This window comes from Rattus rattus, chromosome 2, assembly GCF_011064425.1.
Source record: "Rattus rattus isolate New Zealand chromosome 2, Rrattus_CSIRO_v1, whole genome shotgun sequence".
In the NCBI taxonomy this organism is placed as follows: domain Eukaryota; kingdom Metazoa; phylum Chordata; class Mammalia; order Rodentia; family Muridae; genus Rattus; species Rattus rattus.
Window position 1 is genome coordinate 92,815,821 of NC_046155.1, and position 23,873 is coordinate 92,839,693.

Genomic DNA, 23,873 nt, shown 5'->3' on the forward strand with positions numbered 1-23,873 from the left:
TTCTAAGTCTCAGAGTTAATAAAATATTAATTTAAAATATCTTCCCTTTTTTGCTGAAGGTAAGATCCAACTGATAATCACATTCTCTCACAGTAACATCAACTGATTCCTCATTTTGAAAACCACCAATCATTTCTACATTCCTCCTTTTATATGCCATCATAAAATCCATAGAGAGTTGAAATATGTGTGAAACATTGCTAGTTAGATGATGTTTTAAATCTGATGAAATCAGTCCTTCATATCATTTTTCCTGGATTCTATAGCTAGTAGAATCCAGTTATTTGGAAAACATACCCCCAGGACTGGATCAAGTAAATTGGAAGGGAGACTCAGCTAGCAAAACATTGAAATAGGAGATGAGAGACCCCATATTCCCATTTTTGTTATTTAGAGGTTGAATATTTGGACATGAGTCTCCTTTTATAGCTCAATTTTCTTTTTGCTATCAATGTATTAAGCCCCAAGTTTTCTTGTTTTATCTATAATAACCAGTAGGTTGTTTGTATTTGTTATTTCAATCTGTCCTTAAGAAGGTTCAGGATTTAAAGTTTTGTTGTTAAGTTTAATATCTTTGCAAAAGAATAATGTGAAGACAACTAATATGACAAAATGCTCAGGACATGAGATGGTCTTCCTCAGAGTTTCTGTCTTTGGATCTCTGGATTATTGCTGTGCGTCCATAGTAAAGAAGAACATCATCTTGGGCAGGGGTGTGGCAGCATAAAGGCTCCTTACCTTATATTAGGCAAAGAGTGATTATGGAAAGACGAAAGGAGAGAGGAAATTGAGAAGAAGGAAGAGGATCAGGAAGGGGAAGAAGGTAGTGACTAGATATACTATCAAATGCATAGTGATTTATCTTGTTTGATCAGATGCATTCCCTAATATCAGATCAACAGTAAACTAATTCATGGACCAAGCAATTGGAACTTTCAATAACACTCCAAATTTTAACAATGAGGAGAAGGACTTTTCTTCCAAATTAAAACCATACTTTTTTGTACATAAAGTATGAATAGTTTAAAACATATCTAGTGGTGTATAAACACTACTAAGTCATCCATATATTACTATTATATATTTGAGTTTGAGTAACGGTCATGTTTTTATTTTTCTGGTTCGCTTAATAATTTTGTTAATTTCATGCTATACCCTTATACATTATTAGCCGTTAATGATTCCAAAACAATGACAGAATATCTGCTTTCAAGGAGCTCACACTAGCTGTTAATGATATCCAATTAATTAAAGATTTTCTGCTTTCAGGGACTTAACAGTAGTCCAGGAATAGAGTGGGTCTTTAATCCCAGCACTCAGGAGGCAGGGGTAGGGAGACCTCTGAGAGTTAGTAGCTAGCCTCATCTATGTAGGGAGTGATAGTTCAACCAGAGCCACTTAGTGAGAGGAAGTCTAAAAATAAAACAAAAAATAAGAGAAAACAGATATTTGGAGATAGAATAAAATCTGTGTTATGTTATATAATGAGTTTTATTTAGGCAAATTTGGCCTGGGATAAATTTAGCCAGAGTAAAAGGAAGGTATGTTTCTATTTTTTGTTGTTTCATTCTGTCTTATTTTGCTTTTATCATTTAATGATGTTACTGTCTTGAAGAGTGACAAAGAACTGTACAGATGGAGGGAATTAGTAAAGTAACATCTTAGAATGATAAGATACTATGTAGGCTCACCAAGAGAACAGAAACATCTAATGAGCCTACTCGCTGAGAGAAACTAAGATTTTTCTTGAAAAAGAGAGTAATTAGATGTTTTTCAATTGAAAAAAAGTGAAAATTTGCACCACAAGTATAGTCGTTTGAAATAAACTTTCCTAATATATCCCACTCCATTTTTTACATGCCAAAGCTTTGTTTGTACTTCCTTGTAGATGGCACATCTATTTTAATAGCATTCTAGGTGGCAAATATGTGGTGGTGGCGGTGAAGGTGGTGTAAGTTCCCTAATTTAGTGCTTCCCTATGAAATATCATTCCTGCTCCTTTAAAGCCATTTAGAATAGATTGTGCACACTTCTTAATCACTTGCTGCCTCACGAGTTCTTTAGGGACACTATTGGATTTTATGTTTTTTTTTTTTTTATCACCCGTCCCCCCCCAAACTACTCCATGGCTTGAGCAAGGTGTCTGAGTGCGCAAACGACTCACATCAGATCAAACCGACATCCTCGGAAGCTGCTTCACTGATTTGACTGTAGCTGCACATTCCAATTCATATTCATCTGAAAGCTCTGTCCTCTCTGTTCCAGCAGCATTTGTTTTTGTCACATGGTTTATCAATGTTGCTAATGAAGTGCTAATTAGCTGCCGATTCTTGTGAAATTGGAAGGAAAAGGCAGAGTAGGGCTATTTAAAGCCTCGGTGATCTTGCCTATTTGTTCTACATGTCCATGGTCCTGTAGTGCAGAAATGTTGGACATAGTGGAACAGGCTTGCCAAATCTAGGAGTGAGTAGCTGATGACTTTATTAAAGGAGCCCACGTAGCTACTTTGGAGAGCTCTTCTTAATTTCTCCCAGGGCAGAAGTCTCAAAAAGGTACTCCAAGTTTGGCAATGCATACCCTCTTCATACCAAACACATACATAATTTTCTGTCCTGATCTCTGAGAGACCCAGTCAGGGCTTCCAAACTCAAGTCATTGTTTTTCAGTTTTGACGTTTAGTAATTATGCGATATAAATCAGTTCGCTCATGTTTCTGATCTTATCTGTAAGAGGAGAATACTGTTTGTCTGAAAGGGATGTTTTTCAATTAAAAATTAAACAATGCACATGAATCATTGGCAGCTTGCTTTACAGAGGAAGGATCTGAAACAAAATTCTTAAATTTAATTTTGTATTTTCATTAAATGTGTATGAAATTACATGATTATTTCAATAAGACAAATGTGGTAGGTCTTTTTTATAGTAGTGAGTTTGAATAATATTAGCCTGTCTGCATATTTACAGAAGTCTAAAAATCTCATAATCCCAATCCATCTAATTTCTTTTATACATGCCAGGATTACCAAAAGCACTAATTCTCTGCAACTGAACATGTATTACATATTGGATCTTTTCATTGTATGGTCCTTGTAACTTTGTGAGGTTCCATTGCCACCGTTAGTGAATATTAGCTTCTAGAGACAGAGACCAAGTCTATGATATTCTCTTCTATTTTTCCCCCTCTGGGATTCTTATGTGATTTGATGTCATTTACAGATAGGTAATTATATAGGACAGTCATAATTATAAAATCGACCTAGACCATGGCAGTAGGCTTATAATATTCCATGTATGTGACTTATTTTCCTTTAGATTGGACTGTTTGTGGACGATGGGTGGTTAGCCATGGAATACAGTGCTATTTGTCACTTTCTCCTTGAGATGGAGAGATGTCCAAACCAGAGACTCAGCCTACACTTCCTAGTTCTTTTATCATGAAATAGGCTTCAAGTCCTGATAGTGTAGCAACAGGACGATAGCTCATTTCCTTAGTAACCGTGTGGAGTAGACTTTTTGTTCCCATTTTACCAAACTCAGCTGTTCATCCTGGGACCTTCACTGGGAAGGGGCAAGTCATATTCATTACATTAAATACTGATGTTCACAATCAAATTCATTATGAGTATATTACAACCTAGTCTCTTTGTGTTGAGATCTTTAAAGGACATTTATTGTATATAGGAATAATTCTTCCATATGTTTTAAGAAAAAGAAATAACAACTGACCATGTATTGAAACAATGTGTTCTAACAAACACCATATAAAATGGACAAAGCCATCTCCCTTGTTAAGTTTTAATGATTTATTAGACAAAATATGAGAATTATTTGCTTTAAGCTTATATTTTGTTTTTAAATGTCTTGAACAATGGTAGTATTTTCAGTAGTATTGCCATTATGTATGCCTATGTAATCCTCTAATATTCTTGTCATATCACTTAAGATATATAATATGCTTGAAATTCCTATCCAGACCTCAATAAGTAAAGTGTTCAGGGAAGACACTAAAAATAAAGCGTTCTAAATGCACCTTAGGATAATTTTATAATCAGGAAAGTTTGAAAATTTTCCTTCCTCCTGCAGATTCATGTTTTATATTTAAAATTTGTTAAGTAAAACCTAATCATAAGCATACACACAGATGTATACACAAACACACACACACACACACACATGCATACACACATGCACATGTACATGCACATGTGCACAAGTTCGGTCACAAACACATTCTGATCTTACAGAGGATCCAGCAGTGGCTTAAAGCAGCTCACAAATGCTTGAAACTCTAGTACCAGCCGTTTCTGGAATTTCTCGTCCTCCACCATGTTCTAGTCTCTGATGGCAACTCCACTGGTGTATACCTACACACTTATAATTCAATCCAAAACAAATCTTTACAATTAAAAACCCAAAACAATTTACATGGATTATAGATGAAGACAGTGTTGATTGTGGTATAAAATATAAAACATTTTTATTCATCCAAAACTACTTGTAAGCCTGTCCATGCAAAAAGTACTTTTACCCGTTATGAGCATATGATTGTTTAAACTTACGTGTGCTTTCACTGTTAACCTCCCATTTCCAGATATTTTCTTCATGATAGCACATTATAATGTCCTTTCCCATTTACAGTTAGGAAGTCTAGCAGATTCTGCTTCTGCCACTGTCATTTCCATACAAGAGGAGCCTTTGGCACTAGGAAGCCTGGGCAGCAGGAGACTGAAGGGATCAAACAGGAATGGTAGAAACACAGCAAACTAAATGCCACTGTATCTTTATATTGGTCTTGGCGAAAAATTAAGCCAAGCAGTAACCTCATTCTATAGTGGGGCATGGTGTGACTTAATGAACTTCATAGCTTTAGATAGTGCTAGAGAGGGGAGCCATCTGCAGACAATGGGAAGAGTGGGAAGTTAACCTGAGCTGTATGGATGTTCCAGATGCTCACGGTTTGACTCTTGCTTTCTTCAGCAGATGTCTGACTGACTTTGCCATATGACTCCTGTGTCTTTGTTGAACTAGGAAGAATGGTGAGACTATCCAATCCCACAGTGTTATTTAGCGTGAAGAAAAGTTTGGTCACAAACACAAAGCTTTCAGAAGGATAATGAGAGGCAAGAAATTGGTATTTCTTCGTCTTTGTTTTTGAGATGTTTGTGACTGCCCTAGCTAATTTTCTGTAAGTTGGTGACCGAAGAGATAGATCAGGCACTTCTGCTGTTTTCTCTCACCAACGTGCTGTGTGCAGTGTGGTTGACAATTAAAAAAAAAATCCACACATAAAGGACACACAATGGTTTGAAGACCTTATGACATACATTGATACACGACAGATTTCTAGGGTTCATGCCCCACGCTTCTGTTTCTGTGTACCTGGGTGATATTAATGCTACTTAGCCTTACTTTGGAAGACGACAGACAAACAAATCTGATGCCTAAGAAAGAGCATGAAGAGAAGATTAAGAAATCTAGGCTTTCTGTGGAGAAACTATCTAGTTATAACAGCAAATGAACTAATTATCCATTACCTCAGTAACAGTTAAATTTTGAAATAATACAAAGTGTTTTGATCCTGGCACTTGAGTCTCCATGTACACCCTGATTGTTGCTGGTGTTTCTCTCAGAGAAAATCACAATCTCCATTCATTCTCTCTTAGGCTCTTGTGTCATTGTCAATGAGCTTAGCTATTTCTCTGGTCTTAGAACAAGTTGCATTTGAACAAGACTAAAAGCTATTTCTGTATTTGTACATAAACAGATTCCCAGGCCCGGATGCTGAATATAATTCCATATGTTTGGCAGAATGCCCAGAATTTTACCCTTTCTGGTGCACTCATATTAATTTGATGGAGGTGAATGATTTGTGCACCATATGAGAGAAAGATTTTCTTTTGTCCAAATTCTACCTGCTATTGAAGGAACAAATGAATATTTCAATTTTTTTCCTTTGTAAAATGTAATTTTATTTTTAGGCGACCTTTCAGAACAATTTGTTACATTTCATTAGAATCTGCTTGGTCTACTTCTTTTTCCAATTTCAGCATTTGGTGTACGGCATTCACAGAAAAGTGGCTTGAAAGCAATTTAACTACAAGCTCAAATTAATTTAGGGTGAGTTTAGTAAACAGCGCTTGCTTTCTGTACTTAAAGTGATCAATTCCAACACCTGCTTTTCCTTCCAGATGGAGCTAATTAACATTAAAATTATTGCCTATAGCAGAGACATTTTTGATAACACGGAGCCCTCCAGCTGCATCTAGATTCCTACCCTATTAAATTAAGACAATGATAACATCTCCACAAAGTTATCATTAGAACTACTTCAAGCCATGTGCACAGACATTATCTCTGAAGTATGAAAATTGACATGCTCTGTGAGATATGTAAGGAAGCTAAAAATTAGAATATTTTCATAATTTTTGAGTTCTGTGATATTAATAGGTAATAGAGTGAGCATGTAAAACTCCTATTTAACCAAAGTTTACACATTGCTTTACTGCACTGGGCTCAGGTAAGACTGAGATAAAAGGTGGAAATTTTCAACAGCACTTCTAAGGAAGTTTTTGTAAGTTTTATTGATAAATATAATGCTGTAAATGTTACAATGTATATACAAACACACACACACACATATATATGTATATATATACATATATATACCAAATCTCAAAGTCACATGACACTTCAGTGACTTTCTGCTAAGAAGCCCTAAAAGATAAGAGAAACAAACTAAAACGTTATCATTACAATGGACCTTAAATAAAATAACCAAGGTTGTGGAAGATGAGCTCAAAAATAGAAAGGAATCGGTTGATAAAGAGTCTTTCAGACAAAACCCCTTATATTTCATCTTAAGTATTTCCATCTTTAATTTTAATAGAATATTTTTCTGGGACAGAAATGCCTTTATTGGTGAAGTTACTTTGTAAGAAATCTGGAGGAGGCAATTATTCATATTTTGACTTGTACTGAATCTCAATGTAACAATATTTTATTTTAAACCCAAGAACCAAAATTGAACATATATAATTTCCACTACTGTCTAATATTTGTAAATAACACTTTGTTTAATGTATTATCTGTCTTCGCCTTCTCATGGAAGAGACTAGGTTATTCTTATAAAATGATGACTTCTTTTGGCAAAGTAATGAGTGTCAATTGGAACTTTTAGGTAATACAGTGGAATTTAAGATGTATACTATGTAACACACACACACACACACATAAAGAAGGGGAGAGAGAGGAGAGAGAGAGAGAGAGAGAGAGAGAGAGAGAGAGAGAGAGAGAGAGAGAGAGAGAGAAAAACACACAGAAGCACAAATGTTTACTGTAGTAAAAATTTTAAATATATTGCAATGAATTAGTAAATCCTAAGCCCAGTTCTTCTATTTCTATATAAAATATTGACTCATTTTCCTATCAACCCAGAGTCAAAGGTCATGACAAATCTTGATCAATATATGAGGAAACCATACTTATTTTGTATTATGGATTTATTCACTCTGACTCATGGTAAGGAAATTTATACTTTATGCTTGTATAAAGTTCATATTAATGTGGATTTTTTACTAAATTATTTCACAGACGTTTTGTGGACTCATAAATAACAGTCTAACCTCATAACCAAAATTCTCCTGGAGATTTTTAAAGGCAAAATCACCAGAAGAAATCTTTTAAAAAGTTAAAAAAATATGAAGAGTAAAATGATGCTTATATGAAGGTCAAAATTTTCCTTCTTCATAGAGCAAACATACACCAGATGCTCTGAACTTCACAAAAGTTGGGACTTAAACCAGACATTCTGAACATAACTATAGTGTTCTCTCTCTCTCTCTCTCTCTCTCTCTCTCTCTCTCTCTCTCTCTCTCTCTCACACACACACACACACACGAACTCATGTGCACATGTGTGTATGTCACTTTAAGTATTTTCAAAGTGGAACCAGCTTCAGAGACATCCAGTTAATTCCCTAAGCCACTGAATATTTTGCCAAACCTTATATTTATTTTATTTGGAAATATTAACTAAAATGAGTTTATTTCCTCATTTTATGTATAAGAGAGCTTCACAGATATTGTCGAGTTATCATTGTATTGATCAGTTTTTTGTCAACACATGCTGTGGCCATCTGAAAGCGAAAGCACAATTGAAAGAATGTCTCCCTCAGACTGGCTTACAGACAAGTAAGTGGGCGTTTTCTTATTAGTGGGGGAGGTAGGAGGGTCCAATTTCCTATGAATGGTGTCTTATTTAAGCAGATGTTCTTGGGTGAAATAAGAAAGAATAATGAAAAAAATAAAACCATTAAAGGAATTAGGGTGAGCAAGTAAAGGGAAGCAACCCAAGGAGCAGCACTGCTCTGCTGCCTATGTTTCAGTCCCAACCTCCAAGTTCCTGCTAGAATTCCTGTCTAAACTTCCCTTCGTGAGGGACTAGAGGAAGTGTGCTGAAACACATCTATTCTTCATCTATGGCACACTTACCACATGGTGTTTATTACAGTAATAAACAGCAAACTTCAACAATTATTTGAAATCATTGACATGGCATGCAACCCATTTGAAGTTGTCTAACATTTGTGAATCTTTTAAAGATATTTGGTAACTAGAGAAAAAGAGTTAAATGCTGTAGGCATTACTCTATAGTAAAAAGTGCTATTTTGTGCTGAAGATTTTGAGTTGTGTTTTAGGCCTGGACATCTTTTAAACATAGAAAAAATTGTTAAGCAAATCAATTATCAGTCAAAATATTTTCCTGTGTTCTTGAGAAAAACCATAAATGTACCATCTCTAAAGCTATAACCTTCTCATTGCTCTAGAAATCTGTATTTGGAATAACCAAAAATCAGGATGGCAGAATGTATTTTCAACAATAAAAGAACTTCTGGGGGAATCACCATTCCTGACCTCAAGCTGTATTATAGAGAAATAGTGATGAAAATCTACATGGTATTGGTACAGAGATAGGTGGGTAGATCAATGGAATAAAATTGAAGACCCAAAAATGAACACACACACACATGCACACACACACACACACACACACACACACACACACACACACACACACACACACACACACCCCTATGGTCACTTGATCTTTGACAAAGGAACTAAAACCATCCAATGGAAGAAAGATAGCATTTTCAACAAATGGTGCTTGTTCGAATGTAGGGCAACATGTAGAAGAATGCAAATCGACCCATTCTTATCTCCTTGTATAAAGCTTAAGCCCAAGTGTATCAAGGACCTCCACATAAAACCAGGTACACTGAAACTAATAGAAGAAAAATGGGAAAGAACTTCAAACACATGGGCACAGGGGAAAATCTCCTGAACAGACCAATGGCATTTTCTTTAAGATCAACAATAGACGAATGGGACCTCATAAAATTGCAAAGCTTCTGTAATGCAAAGGACACTGTCAATAGGACAAAATGCCAACCAAAGGTTCTTTACCAATCCTACACCCGATAGAGGGCTAATATCCAATATTTACAAAGAATTTAAGAAGATAGAATACACAGAACCAAATAGCCTTATTAAAAATAGGGTACAGAGCTAAACAAAGAATTCTCAACTGAGGATGTTAAATGGCTAAGAAGAACCTAAAGAAATGTTCAATATCCTTAGTTAGCAGGGAAATGCAAATCAAAACAACCCTGAGATTCAACCTCACATCAGTCACAATGGCTAATGGATAAAAAATTCAGGTAACAGCAGATGCTGGCCAGGATGTGTACAAAGAGGAACACTCCTCCATTGTTGGTGGGATTGCAAAAACTGGTACAACTGTGCTGTAAATCAGTCTGGAGGTTCCTCAGGAAATTGGACATAGAGCCACCTGAGGACCCAGGTATACCACTCCTTGGTACATAACCAAAAGATGCACCAACATATAACAAGGACAAATACTCCACTATGTTCATAGCAGTCTTATTTATAATAGCCAGAAGCTGGAAAGAACCCAGATATCCCCCAAAAGAGGAATGGATACAGAAAATGTGGTACATTTACACAATAGAGTACTACTCAGCTATTAAGAACAATGACTGCATGAAAGTCATAGGCAAATGGATGGAACTAGAAAATATTATCCTGACTGACTTAAGCCAGTAACACAAAAAGAACAACAACAAAAACTAAATAAAAAAAATCATGTGGCATGCACTAGCTGATAAGTGAATATGAACCCAAAGCTTGGAATTCCTAAGATACAATTCACAGACCATTTGAAGATCAAGAAGAAAGAAGACATAAGTGTGGAGTCTTCAGTCCTTCTTAGAAGGTGGAACAAAATACTCATTGGAGGTAGAGGGTGGGAGGGACAGGAGGAAGAGGGGAAGTGGAGGGAGAAAAGGGGGAGCAGAATCGGGTATGTGAGGAGATAAGGATGATATCCTGAGGGTCACGAATTTGTACAGAGGTATGTAGCAATGGGGGATGGGGAACTGAAGGTAACCACCAGCAAGTCCCAAATGCCAGGAAAGCAAGACGCTCCCAGGACCTAACAGGGATGAGATTAGCTGAAATGTTCAAAAGGGCATGTAAAGATTTTAAGCAAGACCCCTGGTTGGGGGATCATGACATGCACTCATCTCCAAATGTTTAACCCAGAATTGCTCCTGTCTAAGGGAAATACAGAGACAAAATGTGGAGCTCAGAGTGAACGAAAGACGATCCAAAGACTGCCCCACCTGGGAATCCATCCTATATACATACACCAAACCCAGAATCTATTGTGGATGCCAAGAAGAGCTTGCTGAGAGGAGCCTGATATAACTGTCTTCTGAGAGGCTCTGCCAGAGCCTGACAAATACAGATGTGGATGCTCACAGTCAGCCATTAGACTGAGCACAGGGTCCCCAATGGAGGAGTTAGAGAAAGGCCTGAAGGAGCTGAAGAGGTTTTCAACCCTATGTGAAGAATACCAATATCAACTAACCAGATCCTACTAGAGCTTCCAAGGACTAAACCACCAACTGAAGAGTACATATTGCCCCAGCTGCACATGTAGCAGAGGATGGCATTGTCTAGCATCAATAGGAGAGGCTCTTGGTCCAGGGAAGGCTGGATTCCCTTGAGTTAGGGAATGCCAGGGCAGTGTGGTGGAAATGGGTGTTTGGGAGTGGAAGTACCCTCATAAGAGCAGAGGGAGGGGAATGGGATAGGGGATTTCTGGAGGGGAACCAGGAAAGAGGATAACATTTGAAATGTAAATACATAAAATATCCAATAAAAACTGCAAAAAGAAGAATTCTATCTATATACTTTTCTTTATAAATTTATAAATTTAGTCACTGCAAATCACCTTCCTCGTCTCTCCTACTATTATGTTATTAATATAATATTATTTAAAGTATTACATATTCATTGGTCGACCTTAAACACTGAACTAAGCTACAAACTTCTTTTCACTTACTCATGTTTGTCTTCTAACACGTTTTCTCAATATCTATAGCCCCCCTGTAATAACACACTACTGTCTGTTGTAAAGAGAAATTTCCTTGATAAGGGGTCAGAGTCACCCCTATTGGTGAGCCTAAGGACAATTCTGAAGACTGTAGCTGAGGATTATGTTGGTTGAGCTAAGTGGTAGTTGTAAGTTCTCCTCCAAGATTCCTAAGTTTAGTAGCCTTGGTAGTTGCCTAGGAAACCATCACAGAAGACCAACCTTGTGGAGCCCAGTAGCAGCCAATGTATATGCATTCAATACCCACACCTAAGGCTGGCACACCACCCCTAGGATATGGGTGATGTTGGATGGTTTTAAAAACCAGAGGATCAGAAAGTTTGCTATGGGATTTTTGTTATCTGTGCATGCCGGAAGCTGCATCAATAACATTTCGACAGCATGATTGTGTAAACATGAGATGAACACAGACAATAACCATCAACATGCTATAGCGAATAGGGTGGGAAGTGTGGAATATCTCAAGGCTAAATAAAGGATTGTAGGCAACTAAGAAATGCCAAGAGCAGGAGAAATAGACTTCCACAGGGAAGGCCAACCAATTGGTAATTATTACAAAATGGCCATGGGCCAATGGCAAACACTAAATATCAATAACATTATTCAAACAGAGTGGTTGCTTTTTTATATTTTGTGATATACAAATATACTTGTTTGTACAGATTTATCAAAAGGTAATGAAATATGTGCTATGAACTGTAAAGAGATGAAGGAGGAGTGTATGTGAGAATTTAGAGGAAGAAAAATAGGGGAATGATTTAATATTATATGATAATCTCAAGACATAAAATAAAAATTTAAAAGAATAATAAAAAATCTACCCAAAACTTGGGATTTATAAGATATAAAATATGTTTTCACTTATTTAGACAATTTAATCTCAAACACATAGCTTTCTCAGTTTGTGGTAACCATAATTATACAAAAAAAAAAAACCAAAACAACAAAAAAAAAAACAAATGGTATACCTGAAATGAAACCAATAATATTTGTGGAGGAAAGATATTAATTTTCTACTTCATCAGCACTTCAATGGTGGGAAAAGTACAAGCTTAGCTTTGATTGTGTGTTTGTGATGAGTTCAGGATCTGCAAAGCACATCCTTTGAGTATTAGAGCATATTAACATTGGGGAGACAAATATTTCTCTAAAGTGATGAGTCTATTGTCAAGATCTCCTGAAGCAGCCTTCAATTCTAAAAGTTTTATGGAGAATGGGGGGTTCCAATATCTGGCCTCTGGATGTGAGCCAAGGGCTAGGAATGTGGCAGATGGTTGATGGATCACCTCTGACCACATAGATTTCTGTTATGTTTTCTCGACCGACGTATAGTCTATCTTAAAATAGAAACTGCTATTTAAATTAAATCTTCTACTTCGACCCTCCAACTCAGGCAGTCAGGTACTTTCCTCATGTGCTGTCTCTAACCTCCAGCCATCAGTGTACTAGAGAAGTATGCACCTGAATTAGCTATGAACCAGCAATTGTGGGACAAAAATCCAGCTACTGCCATTCTGTGGTAGGAATTAAAGGTTGGGAGGACCAATCCTCAGAAGTTAAATGAATGAGCAGAATACTAATATGAGATGTATGTTTTATATGTTCATTATTATATATTAATTGGTGATTTTTTTTCTTTTAAGGTCAATCTTGTTTTGAACTGAATGCTTAGATAAACATTGACTGGTAAGTGACCACATCTCTGCGTTTGTTCATTTTGTTGAATGTATATTCTACATTTCTAGCATTGTGACCCTCAAATTAAATAACTAAGAAATATTCTGTATTACATGCCTATGGGTTTGCTAAGGAATATTTTAAAAAGAATTAAACTATGCACACTGGAAAATAGTAATAAAATATTTTATAGTAATTTTATCACATTATTTGATTTTTTCTAACAAGTAATTTGAAAATCATAGAGGATTTGGGGGATTTAATATAATAAGAGAAACATGCATTTTGTTATTCATGGGTTTTAAAGGTTGTGATAACTGTTATAAGCAAAGTTGGAGGTTTTACAGTAAGTGAAGAGCAATCCAGATTTGTTTCCTATACAATGTGTTAGATCTTGTGTAGAAAGTCCTGTGGACTTAAATAAAAGGGTTGCCAATCACTGAAACACAAAGATCTATTCTTTATCTTGTGAATTGCATCAGATGTTTGGTCAAGAGGCATTTTTTTTTTTTTTTTTGGTTTTGCTGTCTGTGCCAGTTATTTGAGACGGGGAATAGTTTTAAATACAAGGTATCTGTTTGTGAAGTGTCAATGCAAGTGCATTTTTGTAATTTTGAACATGTTGATGCAGAAAAGGTTATGCATGTGCTTCCATTTGTTTTCTTCAGTGTAAAAATATATATTTAAACATATCTCACGCTAGTCAAACAGGAACTGTTTCCAGGATTCATTGATGAAAGCTGAATACATACCATTTACTCTGATTGTTACTAATCTGTGGTGATAATTCTTTTTTCCTATATCATTCCTTTAGATATTCAATTTGTGAGAGGAGATCATCAGATAGCACAGCAGAACATAATAATATAATGTCGAGGAATTCCAATCTAAATAGTAAGATTCAGTTTAGAACAGAGTGAAAACAAAATTGCTTAGGGAGCTTTATAAATAATTTGTGGAAACTTTGAAAGGTTGGAATTAAGGAACACGGGACATGGTGTAATGAAACAAAGCTACAAGTGTGGTCAGGTGTCAGCTAAGGAAAACTTTTGACAGAAGAGATGTTCTATCCTAAAGAACAGTGCATCAATCAGGTTGTCCAGTGTCAAGTGGTTAGCCCTAAACACTGACACACAAATAACATTATATAAACTGAAGAGCTTGTATTTAGGAATTTACACACCAAGAGAGAGACACACACAGTAGAACATGATGAAATAAAAAGCTATGAATTTGAACAAGAGTAAGGAAGTGGAAGTAGGAAGTTTTGGAGGAAAAAGGGAAAGAAAGAAAAGTTATAATTACATTATTGTCTCAAATGTTAACAGAAGTAAAAAATAGGGAGAAAAACAATTCTTGGGAGAACCAGTAATTAATTAGCAATACTAAGAAAGTGGAACAAACACTGGATATTTAATGTTTGACAGTTATAGACCTTGAAACTGCATTGTACTGTTGAAATTAATGGTGATTCCTCTATTCATAACAAGTATTAGGGCTATGATTACTGTGTCTACATACGATAATATAAGGAAATTCCTGTGAAATGTACAAATGTCAGCACAGAAGAAGATAAAAATATTGGTTTAGCTGCGATAATACATTAGGCACATGATAAATACGTTGATACTCATAAATCCAGGACTCCAGGTCTGAATGAAATAAACAATTCCTCATGTATACAGCTATTTTTAAAACAATTGAAATGTGTCATTTAGTACATAGAGAAAAATGTATTAGTATCATTACTTTGAACTTATCACATTTATCAGCACCTTTTTGGTTTTAAAAACCAAAAACTCTGGGTGCAAATATACAGTGAAAGTAACAGTAAATTTATATGGAAAGATTTTAAAATGAGTCACAAATGAGTGAAAATTTAGGATTCTCTCATGAAATTACTCTAATTCTTTAAGGGGTTTTACATAGCTTAAGAGTTCTCATACTCTTTCCAACATAATAAAATACCAATGTCTATGCCTCAAATGAAATCAGAAAACTAGACTTCACAAATTTTAGTTACAACAAGTAGTTAAACAAAGATAATTCTCCTAAATCATAACCTTAAAAAAGCACTTTGATAAAAAAAATCTTTTATCATTTCCTATTAAATTTTACCGTTTAACCTCTCCTTAAAGGCAGCCCATTGCAAGTATGCATCCCAACACTTCAGCTGTCTTTTAGGTCTCTTTACATGCCAATTTCACTTGCATGTTATGCTCCAATATTTATTGTCTCTCTTTTTCCACAATATTGGTAGCATTGGGTACATTTTCTTAATCTTAAAGTTTTTCTACCTAATCCTATTCTGGATAAATTCTATCCTGCATAATCTCACAGTGTAATGGTATTATCTTCACAGACCTTACTGAGTTCTACCTTTTTATTGTTGCAATTAGATACTAAATAACCCCCCAAACACACACAGAGACACACACACACATGCACAAACACTTCACAAAACACAGCTCAAAGAAGTAACGACGCAATTAATAAAATCAGTGATATGAAATCTAATTTAAAGTAAGTCTAGCCACCCATAACTGTAAGAGAGGCAACTCACCTCAGTGTGTATTCCCCTAGAGTATAAGGTACAAGATATTTGCATAGTCTCAGAGTATCTTCCCACAAGATACAGATCATTTCAAAGAGACAGTAATAGCTTTAGAAAACTCAGAGACTGCAGAATCTCTACTAGAGATAAATAACCAGAATCTACTTATTCGGACAAGTCACATAACCCCAAACTGAAGGCCATTCCTCACAAGTTCTGCATGTGATTCAAGTAAAGCAAAGAAATTTTTAAAAAAAGGTTTCAGAGTAGTTTCTTATAGAGGAACAGCTTAGTTGTCATGACAGTAAATGTTAGACATGCTCCTGAATAGGGCATTAGTGCAGAAACTGAAAAATGTCAAATCAAATTTATATAATATACTAGTATGTCCATGTTATTTCCAGATTGGGTGGATATGGTTCTCAACCTTTGAGTCATGCATATCAGATATCCTGCATATCAAATATTTACAATACAATTTATAACAGTAGCAAAATTACAGTGAAGTAGAGGAAATTATTTTATGGTTGGGGATCATCACAACAGGAGGGTTGCAGCATTATGAAGGTTGAAAACAACTCCCTTAGATACTTAAAGCCACAGATTATCAAGGGATGGAGGCAGGAGTACAGCTGCTGCTGATGTTGACCGCTAAGGTCAATTGCCATGCCCTTTGAATGGCAATCTGTCTGTCAATCAAGTAGTACCTTCTACATGGTCTGAAAGTGTTCAATAGGGATTCTAACATTGTATGAGAATGGTAGGTGTTCCAGGAAAGGGCATACGTAATGTTTTCTTGTATGTTAACCAGGTAAAGTCATTTGGAAACATGCTGGTTGGATGGGATACTGTGTAAAGGGGCTCTTATGTAGGTGAATAATAAATTCAAAAATACATTTGAACATTTTGATATCTACTCTAAGATAATAAGGAGTCTTACTTTAGAGTCCAGTTTCTTAGAGTTACAAGTTATTTAGGCTGGTTTTGTTCCCTCTGTTCATAGCACTTTGCTGGATGTTTTACATATACAAATCGAATTTTGTTTCATTGAAAATACTCCATATACATGTATTTGTGTGTTTAGTTAAAAAACTAAAAAGAGGATAGATGCAAGGGTGCACAGAGAGAATCACAATCCAAGGCCATTTTTAAGGCTCCAAGTCCCATATAGGAATTTCCTACTACAATTACATTGTGTGTGTGTGTGGGGGGGGTGTCTCTGTGTGTGTCTCTCTGTATATGTGCAATTCTACAATCTGTACATTTGTCAAATTTTTCCTTAAAAAAGAATTGTTTGAAATATTATTATTAGTGGCATTCGAGTGATTGTGTTACTACTAATAGAACATCAACGTATGTGAACCGCATTTTTAGGCTCTCGATATAGCTTGTTGACTGACTGACTTTCACAATCATTTATGATAAAAATGATGCATGTTATCATATCATTTGTTGACAGGAAACTAGGTGCAAAGATTTGTTGGCAATGTAAATCATACGGACACGAATATCTTCTGACTGCCTGGAGAAAACACAGATGCAACTTTCCAGGCAACAATTTACTTCCCTACAGCTTACAGCTGAGAGAGAGGCTTTAGGCATGACCCAAAAACTGGTCTGTGAGACAAACAATAGAATATATTCACATTAAATTTCCCCTGTATTTTTACATCACTGTAGACTGGGATATGAAACAATGTCTCCATATCACACAGACAATAGATAAGAGATTGCTGTTTTGAGTCATTTGGAAACTGCCTCTGTTGGAAATGAGTTAGTTTCATAGTGAATGACTGTTGATTCTGTAATAGCTGTGATTTTACAGTAAGGCAGATAATGTCTCCTAAGTCAGAGATACAGATCCTTATCCTTGGATACCTTGGATATATTGCAGTTTATGAAAATGTGATCAAATAGTCTTAAGATGAGAACAATTATTCCGATTTATCTTATTGAGACCAACATAATGATACCTTCACTATATTAATGAGAGACAACGGGGTCAGAAAAAAGAAGTGACAGAAGCAAAGGACAGAGGGATACAGATCTATGATCCTGAGTGAGGTGGATATTCAAGAGATAGCAGGGTAGATATTTAAGTGGGTAGGGAAAGTCATGGAATTATTAAATTTTTTCCCTTAACTCTTCCACATGGATTGCCAACCTCGGTACAATGCTTGGCTGTGAGTATCTGCATCTATCTTAGTCAGCTGCTGGAAAGCCTGTCAGAGGACATCCATGCTAGGTTCCTGTCTTCAAGCACAACATAACATCAGTAATAGTGTCAGGGTTTGCTGACTGTCCATGAGATGAATCCCAAGTTAGACCAGTCACTGGTTGGTCATTCATTCAGGCTCTGCTCCATATTTGTCCCTGAATTTCTTTTAAAAAGTAACAATTTTTGGTTGAAAAATTGCGGGGAGTTGGTGCCCTTATCTCTTCACTGGGTGTCCTGTCTAACTACTTGAGGCATTCTCTTCAGGATCTATCTCCTGACTGTTGGGTATTTTGGCTAAGGTCACCCACATTGAGTCCCGGGAGCCTCCTCCATCCCAGGTCTCTGGGACTTTCTATCCTCCCATCCCCACCTCCCACCCCTTGCATATTTCCATTAATTACTCTAGCCTTCTAGGCTTCTTTTCTTGCCACTCTCCCTCTCCCCATAATACCTTATCCTTCCCCCTTTTCTATTCCACTTCTCTCTCCCACCCAGGCCTGTCCTTCCCTCTCCATTCCATGATTACTTTGTTCCCCTCTAAATGGTATCAAAGCATTCTCACTTGGGCCTTCCTTGTTTATTGTCTTAAGGTCTATGGGGATGTATTATGGCTATTCTGTACTTTTGAGCTTATATCCACTGATCAGTGAGTATATACCCTGCATATCCTTTTGGGTTTTGGTTACCTCACTCAGAATGATATTTTTTAGTTCCATTTACCTGTAAAATTCATGGTGTCCTCGTTTTTAACAGGTGAACAGTATTTTATTGTGTATATGAACCACATTTTCTGCATCCATTCTTCAGTTAAGGATCATCTGGGTTGTTTCCAGCTTATGGGTATTACAAATGAGGCTGTTATATACATAGTGGAGCATGAGTCCTAGTGGTATGGTGTAGTATCTTTTGTATATATGCCCAGAAGCAGTATTGCTGGGTTTTCAGGTAGAACAATTTCCGATTTTCTGAGGAAATGCCAGATTACTTTCCAAAGTCGTTGTACCAATTTTAAATCCCACCAGCTATGAAGGAATGTCCCTCTTTCTCTACATCCTGTCCTACCTGTGCTGTTACTTGAGTTTTGATGGCAACCCCTTAGGAAGACCAACAGTGGTAACTAACCCCTGAGAGCTGTTCTGAAGTCCCTTGGAACATATGTAACAGAGGAATGCTTTGTCTGGTCTCAGGGAAGAAAGATGTGCCTAATCATGTAGAGACTTGGTGCCCCGAGAGGGATGGATACCAGGGTAGAGGAGAAGGGGAATAGGCAAAATAACTCTGTAAGGTGGAACTGTAGGCAGCAACATATGGTATGTAAAAAATTACAATAATTAATTGATAATAATCGAAAGCACAACAAAGAATAAATATGATCATCAATACAAATGCATTAAGCACAATTAATTTCCAAATTTAATAGGATATAGACTACCAAAAAATCTATTCATATATAAAATTTTTCTTGTCAAATAAACTTTTAAATTTATACTTTAATTTTGTTATTTTATGGTTTGTATTACCCTGTTCTTTAAAACATATATTACCAGCCAGTCTTTTCTAATGGGAAATTTAAATCTCTCTTCTAAACATTGTGGCTAAAAGTCTGTGCTGATGGTTATGGACCTAGCTTATCTCATGGCTTAATTTTACAGAGCAAGTGTCAATTATCTAATTGATTAGATGTGGGTCCATGTCTGAGTTAGAAAAACTGATAACATTGTAGATTTTATGAACGTAATCACTGTTATTTTATTAATTTTAGAAAGGTCATTTTGGTAGTGCAAGGGATGCACCATAAGAAATAAGTTCAGTAGAGTTTTGACAATAGCAGAGGAAGGCAGTCTCCTCGGTTCATTAAACAGAAGTGACTCATTTGAGTTATTTGACCAAAAGAATCTAAATTCTTCTTATTTTTTGTGGATGAAACCAACATGAAAGAGGAGAAAACTTAGAGTTCAGACTCTCAAATTCATATATCTTTCTGTTGTTTTTGTTCATGGCAAATCTGTGTTCATCCTTATGAATGCCAACATATGCTTGCTTATCTATTTTTGAGACAGCAAATTTCTAAAATGATAGGGATTTACTAAACTAAGGTCTGTTTCAGTAAAAGCTTCTTATTCTCACTTCAGACTTAAATTCTCTCCGTCTCTGTCTCTCTCTGTCTCTGTCTTTCTGTTTGTCTCTCTCATTTGTTTGTATCTCTCTCTCTCTCTCTCTCTCTCTCTCTCTCTCTCTCTCTCTTTCTCTCTCTCTCTCTCTCCGTGTATGTGTGTGTTTCTGTCTGTCTAACTGTCTGTCTCTTTCATCCACCCTACCCGCTGTGAAGAACTCAGACTTGTATCTGGCTTAACTCTTCCTTGGTTAAATTTGGATAACCCTTGGAGATTCATTGTTCTTAGATTCCACGATGCTCTTAACCATTTGCCTGAATCCCAGATCTAAACAAAAATTCAATTTATCTACTCAACAATGTTATTGAATACTTACATTGTATTGAAAACCAAGTTAAGTTTTGGAAACACTAAAATAAATACAATAGAACAAGAACTAAACTGAAGTTTAGTAAGGTATATAGGCAAGAAAGCAGGATGGAAAAGTAAACTTAGAAATTTTATGACAATGGCAATATCAGGGAGTTATGAAAAACAGATTGAAAACAACTTAGTCTTTCTTTGCTAGGAAGTATGGAGTTGGTAACTTAGTCTTTCTTTGCTAGGAAGTATGGAGTTGGTTAGAAAAGCTTTTGATGTTTAAGATATTCCTTATTCATTGAAGGAGCTGAAGGGGTTTTTAACCCCATAAGAACAATACCAACCAACAAGAGCTTCCAGGAACTAAACCACCATCTAAAGAGTACACATGGACAGACCCTTGGTTCTGGCTGCATATGTAGCAGAGGATGGCCTTGTTGGGTACCAATGGGAGGAGGAGCCCTCAGTTCTGCCAAGACTGGACCCCTCAGTGTAGGGAAATGTCAGGATGGGGGGTGGGAGGGTGGAAAGGGGTGGGTGTTTGGGGAGGGGGATGGGATAGAGGGTTTATGGATGTGAAACCAGGAAAGGAGATAACATTTGAAATGCAAATATATAAAAAATCCAATAAAAATATTCCTTATTCAAAATAACATAAAACATTTGAAATAATAAGAGAATATGTCTTTAAATATGTGTATAAAAGGCACTAATCGAAATATCATATGATAAAGACATTGAGTAGTTATGATGAGGCTCAAATATAAAATAGATTTTTGGTGGAGAACATTGATAATAGAGCAAGGTACAATTGTGAAGAGAGTAGAGAGGGCCAGAACAAACTATCACCAAGTAGTTCAGTGACACTTAGAATATGGCTAGCTTCTTAACCAAGGGAGTGGTATAATCTGACTTCATATTATACATTTTCTCTAGAAAGCAAATTGAAGAAAGTTGAGTATAGAGCCAGTCCAAGCAGAAACCTCTTTATCCTATTAAGCATGGATATAATTCAAGAAGTTAGGATGGTAATACATACCATTTGCTTTCAAAATATGCAAGCAAGAATCGAAACTGAATTTCCTAAATGTTTATAATTTGCATACTTTGACATTTTGAATTTAAATAACATATATACAGGCATTATCTTGCTACCAAATGTTGATATGTCAGTTTTAGAGAAAAATATATGCTAGGATCTGGAGATACTCTGTAATTCAAGGTATAGGGAATATGATATCAAATTCAAAGTCTACTTTTTGAATGCAATTATACAAGCATATCTGATTTGATGATTGATTTATTTTGCAAAGAAGGATGAGGAAAGGCTCCTCAGAGGCGTCAATTGGGTCTTGAAATTTTGGGGTAGGATATTAAATAACAAAGCATATGTGACAGCCAAAACATAACCAAAACAAGGATTCAAGAATATCCTACAGTGAACAAAGATAGTGTAACCAGTGAATGTATAAGAATGAGAGTCTACTGAAAGGATTCACAAATCACTTAACTCAGAAGCCTAAAGATCTCCTATGCGTAATAGTGGAAAGACCACAGTGATGTGATCCAAACAATCATCTGAATTAGCACTGGTAATGATAAAAGCATATAACTTTGGAGAAACTTGAACTGTGGTCTAATAGTCAACAGGTCTAAATCTACAGAACATTGTTTCTTAGGACAGAACTTTTAAATCCTTTATCCTTTTTCATACATGCTGTATTCATAGTTAAGGTTTCACAGAGGTTTTTTGTTGTTGTTGCTGTTTTTTGTTTTGTTTTATGCAAGTAAATCTTGGAAAACTTTATGTTGCTGAAAACAAAGGATTGCACATCTATAGGAGCAATGAGGAAGCACATGTTCCAAAGGGAGACTAAAAAGTTCCAGCTGAGACTAAAAAGGATGTGGTAGAGGAAGGAAAGTGGGAATTTGAAAAAGCAGTGTGGGATGTCGGAAAATAATCTATGTAAGGGGTGGTTGTAGCCTTGTGCTCTTAAAGTACAGGTAGGGAATCATATTGAAATTACGTGAAGTAGAGCTTGGAAAACAAGAATTGATTAAAAACTAGTGATTCATAGTCAATCTCACAGATTGAGATTAAACAGTTCAATTTATTAATTGTGTAAATATGGTATATATGGAACATATTCCTATACGTTGTGTTAGGCTATCAGCATGAGAAAAAAGCATGTCTAAAACAGAAAGCCTGAGCCAATGATCAAAATGTCCTAGAACCTGTTTTAAGACACTGTTGTTTGTTTAAATGTGTGTTATCTACTGTAATGCAAACCTCCTAAATATGGGACACAGCCTCCTCTCCTCTTCTAGTGAATAGCCCATGGCATAACTGTTAGTAGATACTAAGTATTGGATAAATAATACACATGAGATTCTTTGTCTTTACATTTACAATATGTTTGGTATTGTTAAATCTGTTTTCATATTGGAAATATTTGATCATGATACAGACTCCAGTATTTTATAGTAACTGAATTTTAGTTTACTGAGATATTCAGAGACTCAATTTTATCAGCTTTATTTTTAACACATCTAGTAATCTAATGTTGTGATAATTCTGATGCTATCATAAATTTGTGCATGGAAACTTATTGGTACAACTCTGGTGAAGGGTCTATGTACAGTGACTTTCTTTAAACTAGTGTTTTTTGAATGAAATCCACAGATAAAATGCATTTGAAAATTACTGTCTTCATATGGGGAAGATGTTTTGCTATTAATGTAATAATTGAAAAGCACCCACCTTGCACTCAAAAGCATTACATATCTATTGATTATCTTTGCTATATGTTTTGGTATTATACAGTTGTACCAGAAGAAGTAAACTGTAGCAGCAACTGTTTGTGGAGCTTATGAACATGTGAGGAGCACACATTAGAGGTGGAGTGACTTGGAAAAGACAGACCTGTGACTCATAGATAGAAGCAATAATCAATGCACTTTTAAAGTGTGATTTAAAGACACTTTAGATTGAGTCTGTGTCATTTTTCAGGACTGTCTCCTGGAGAATTTTTCTTTTGTTTACAACAATTTCGATTGTTTCCTGGCTATTCAGTCTTGCAAGAAATATATTGCCTGGGCCAGTTTCTTTAAATGGGATATTTTTCCTGAACTAGCCATCCAATGCTAACTCCTCCACACTATCCATCTCCAGAAGCACCGACGGAGACTTTAGAGAGGCATTTGCCCCTCTGAGAAATCGTAGGACACACCTGCTCTTCCTTAGAAAATGAAACTCTTGAGATAAATGTCTGATGTGCTTTCATCTTTGTACAGTTCCTATTCCCCTAAATATGCATTGGCAAAGAAACCTCTCAAGCAGAAAGGTGAATCACCTTACAAAGCCAGCTACTGCAAGGATGATTATTCTTCTTCGTCCTGCGGGTCATTTATTATGGATGGAGACACATCAGCCTCGCCCCATAGCAAAGCTCTATGCCACAAATTCAAAAGG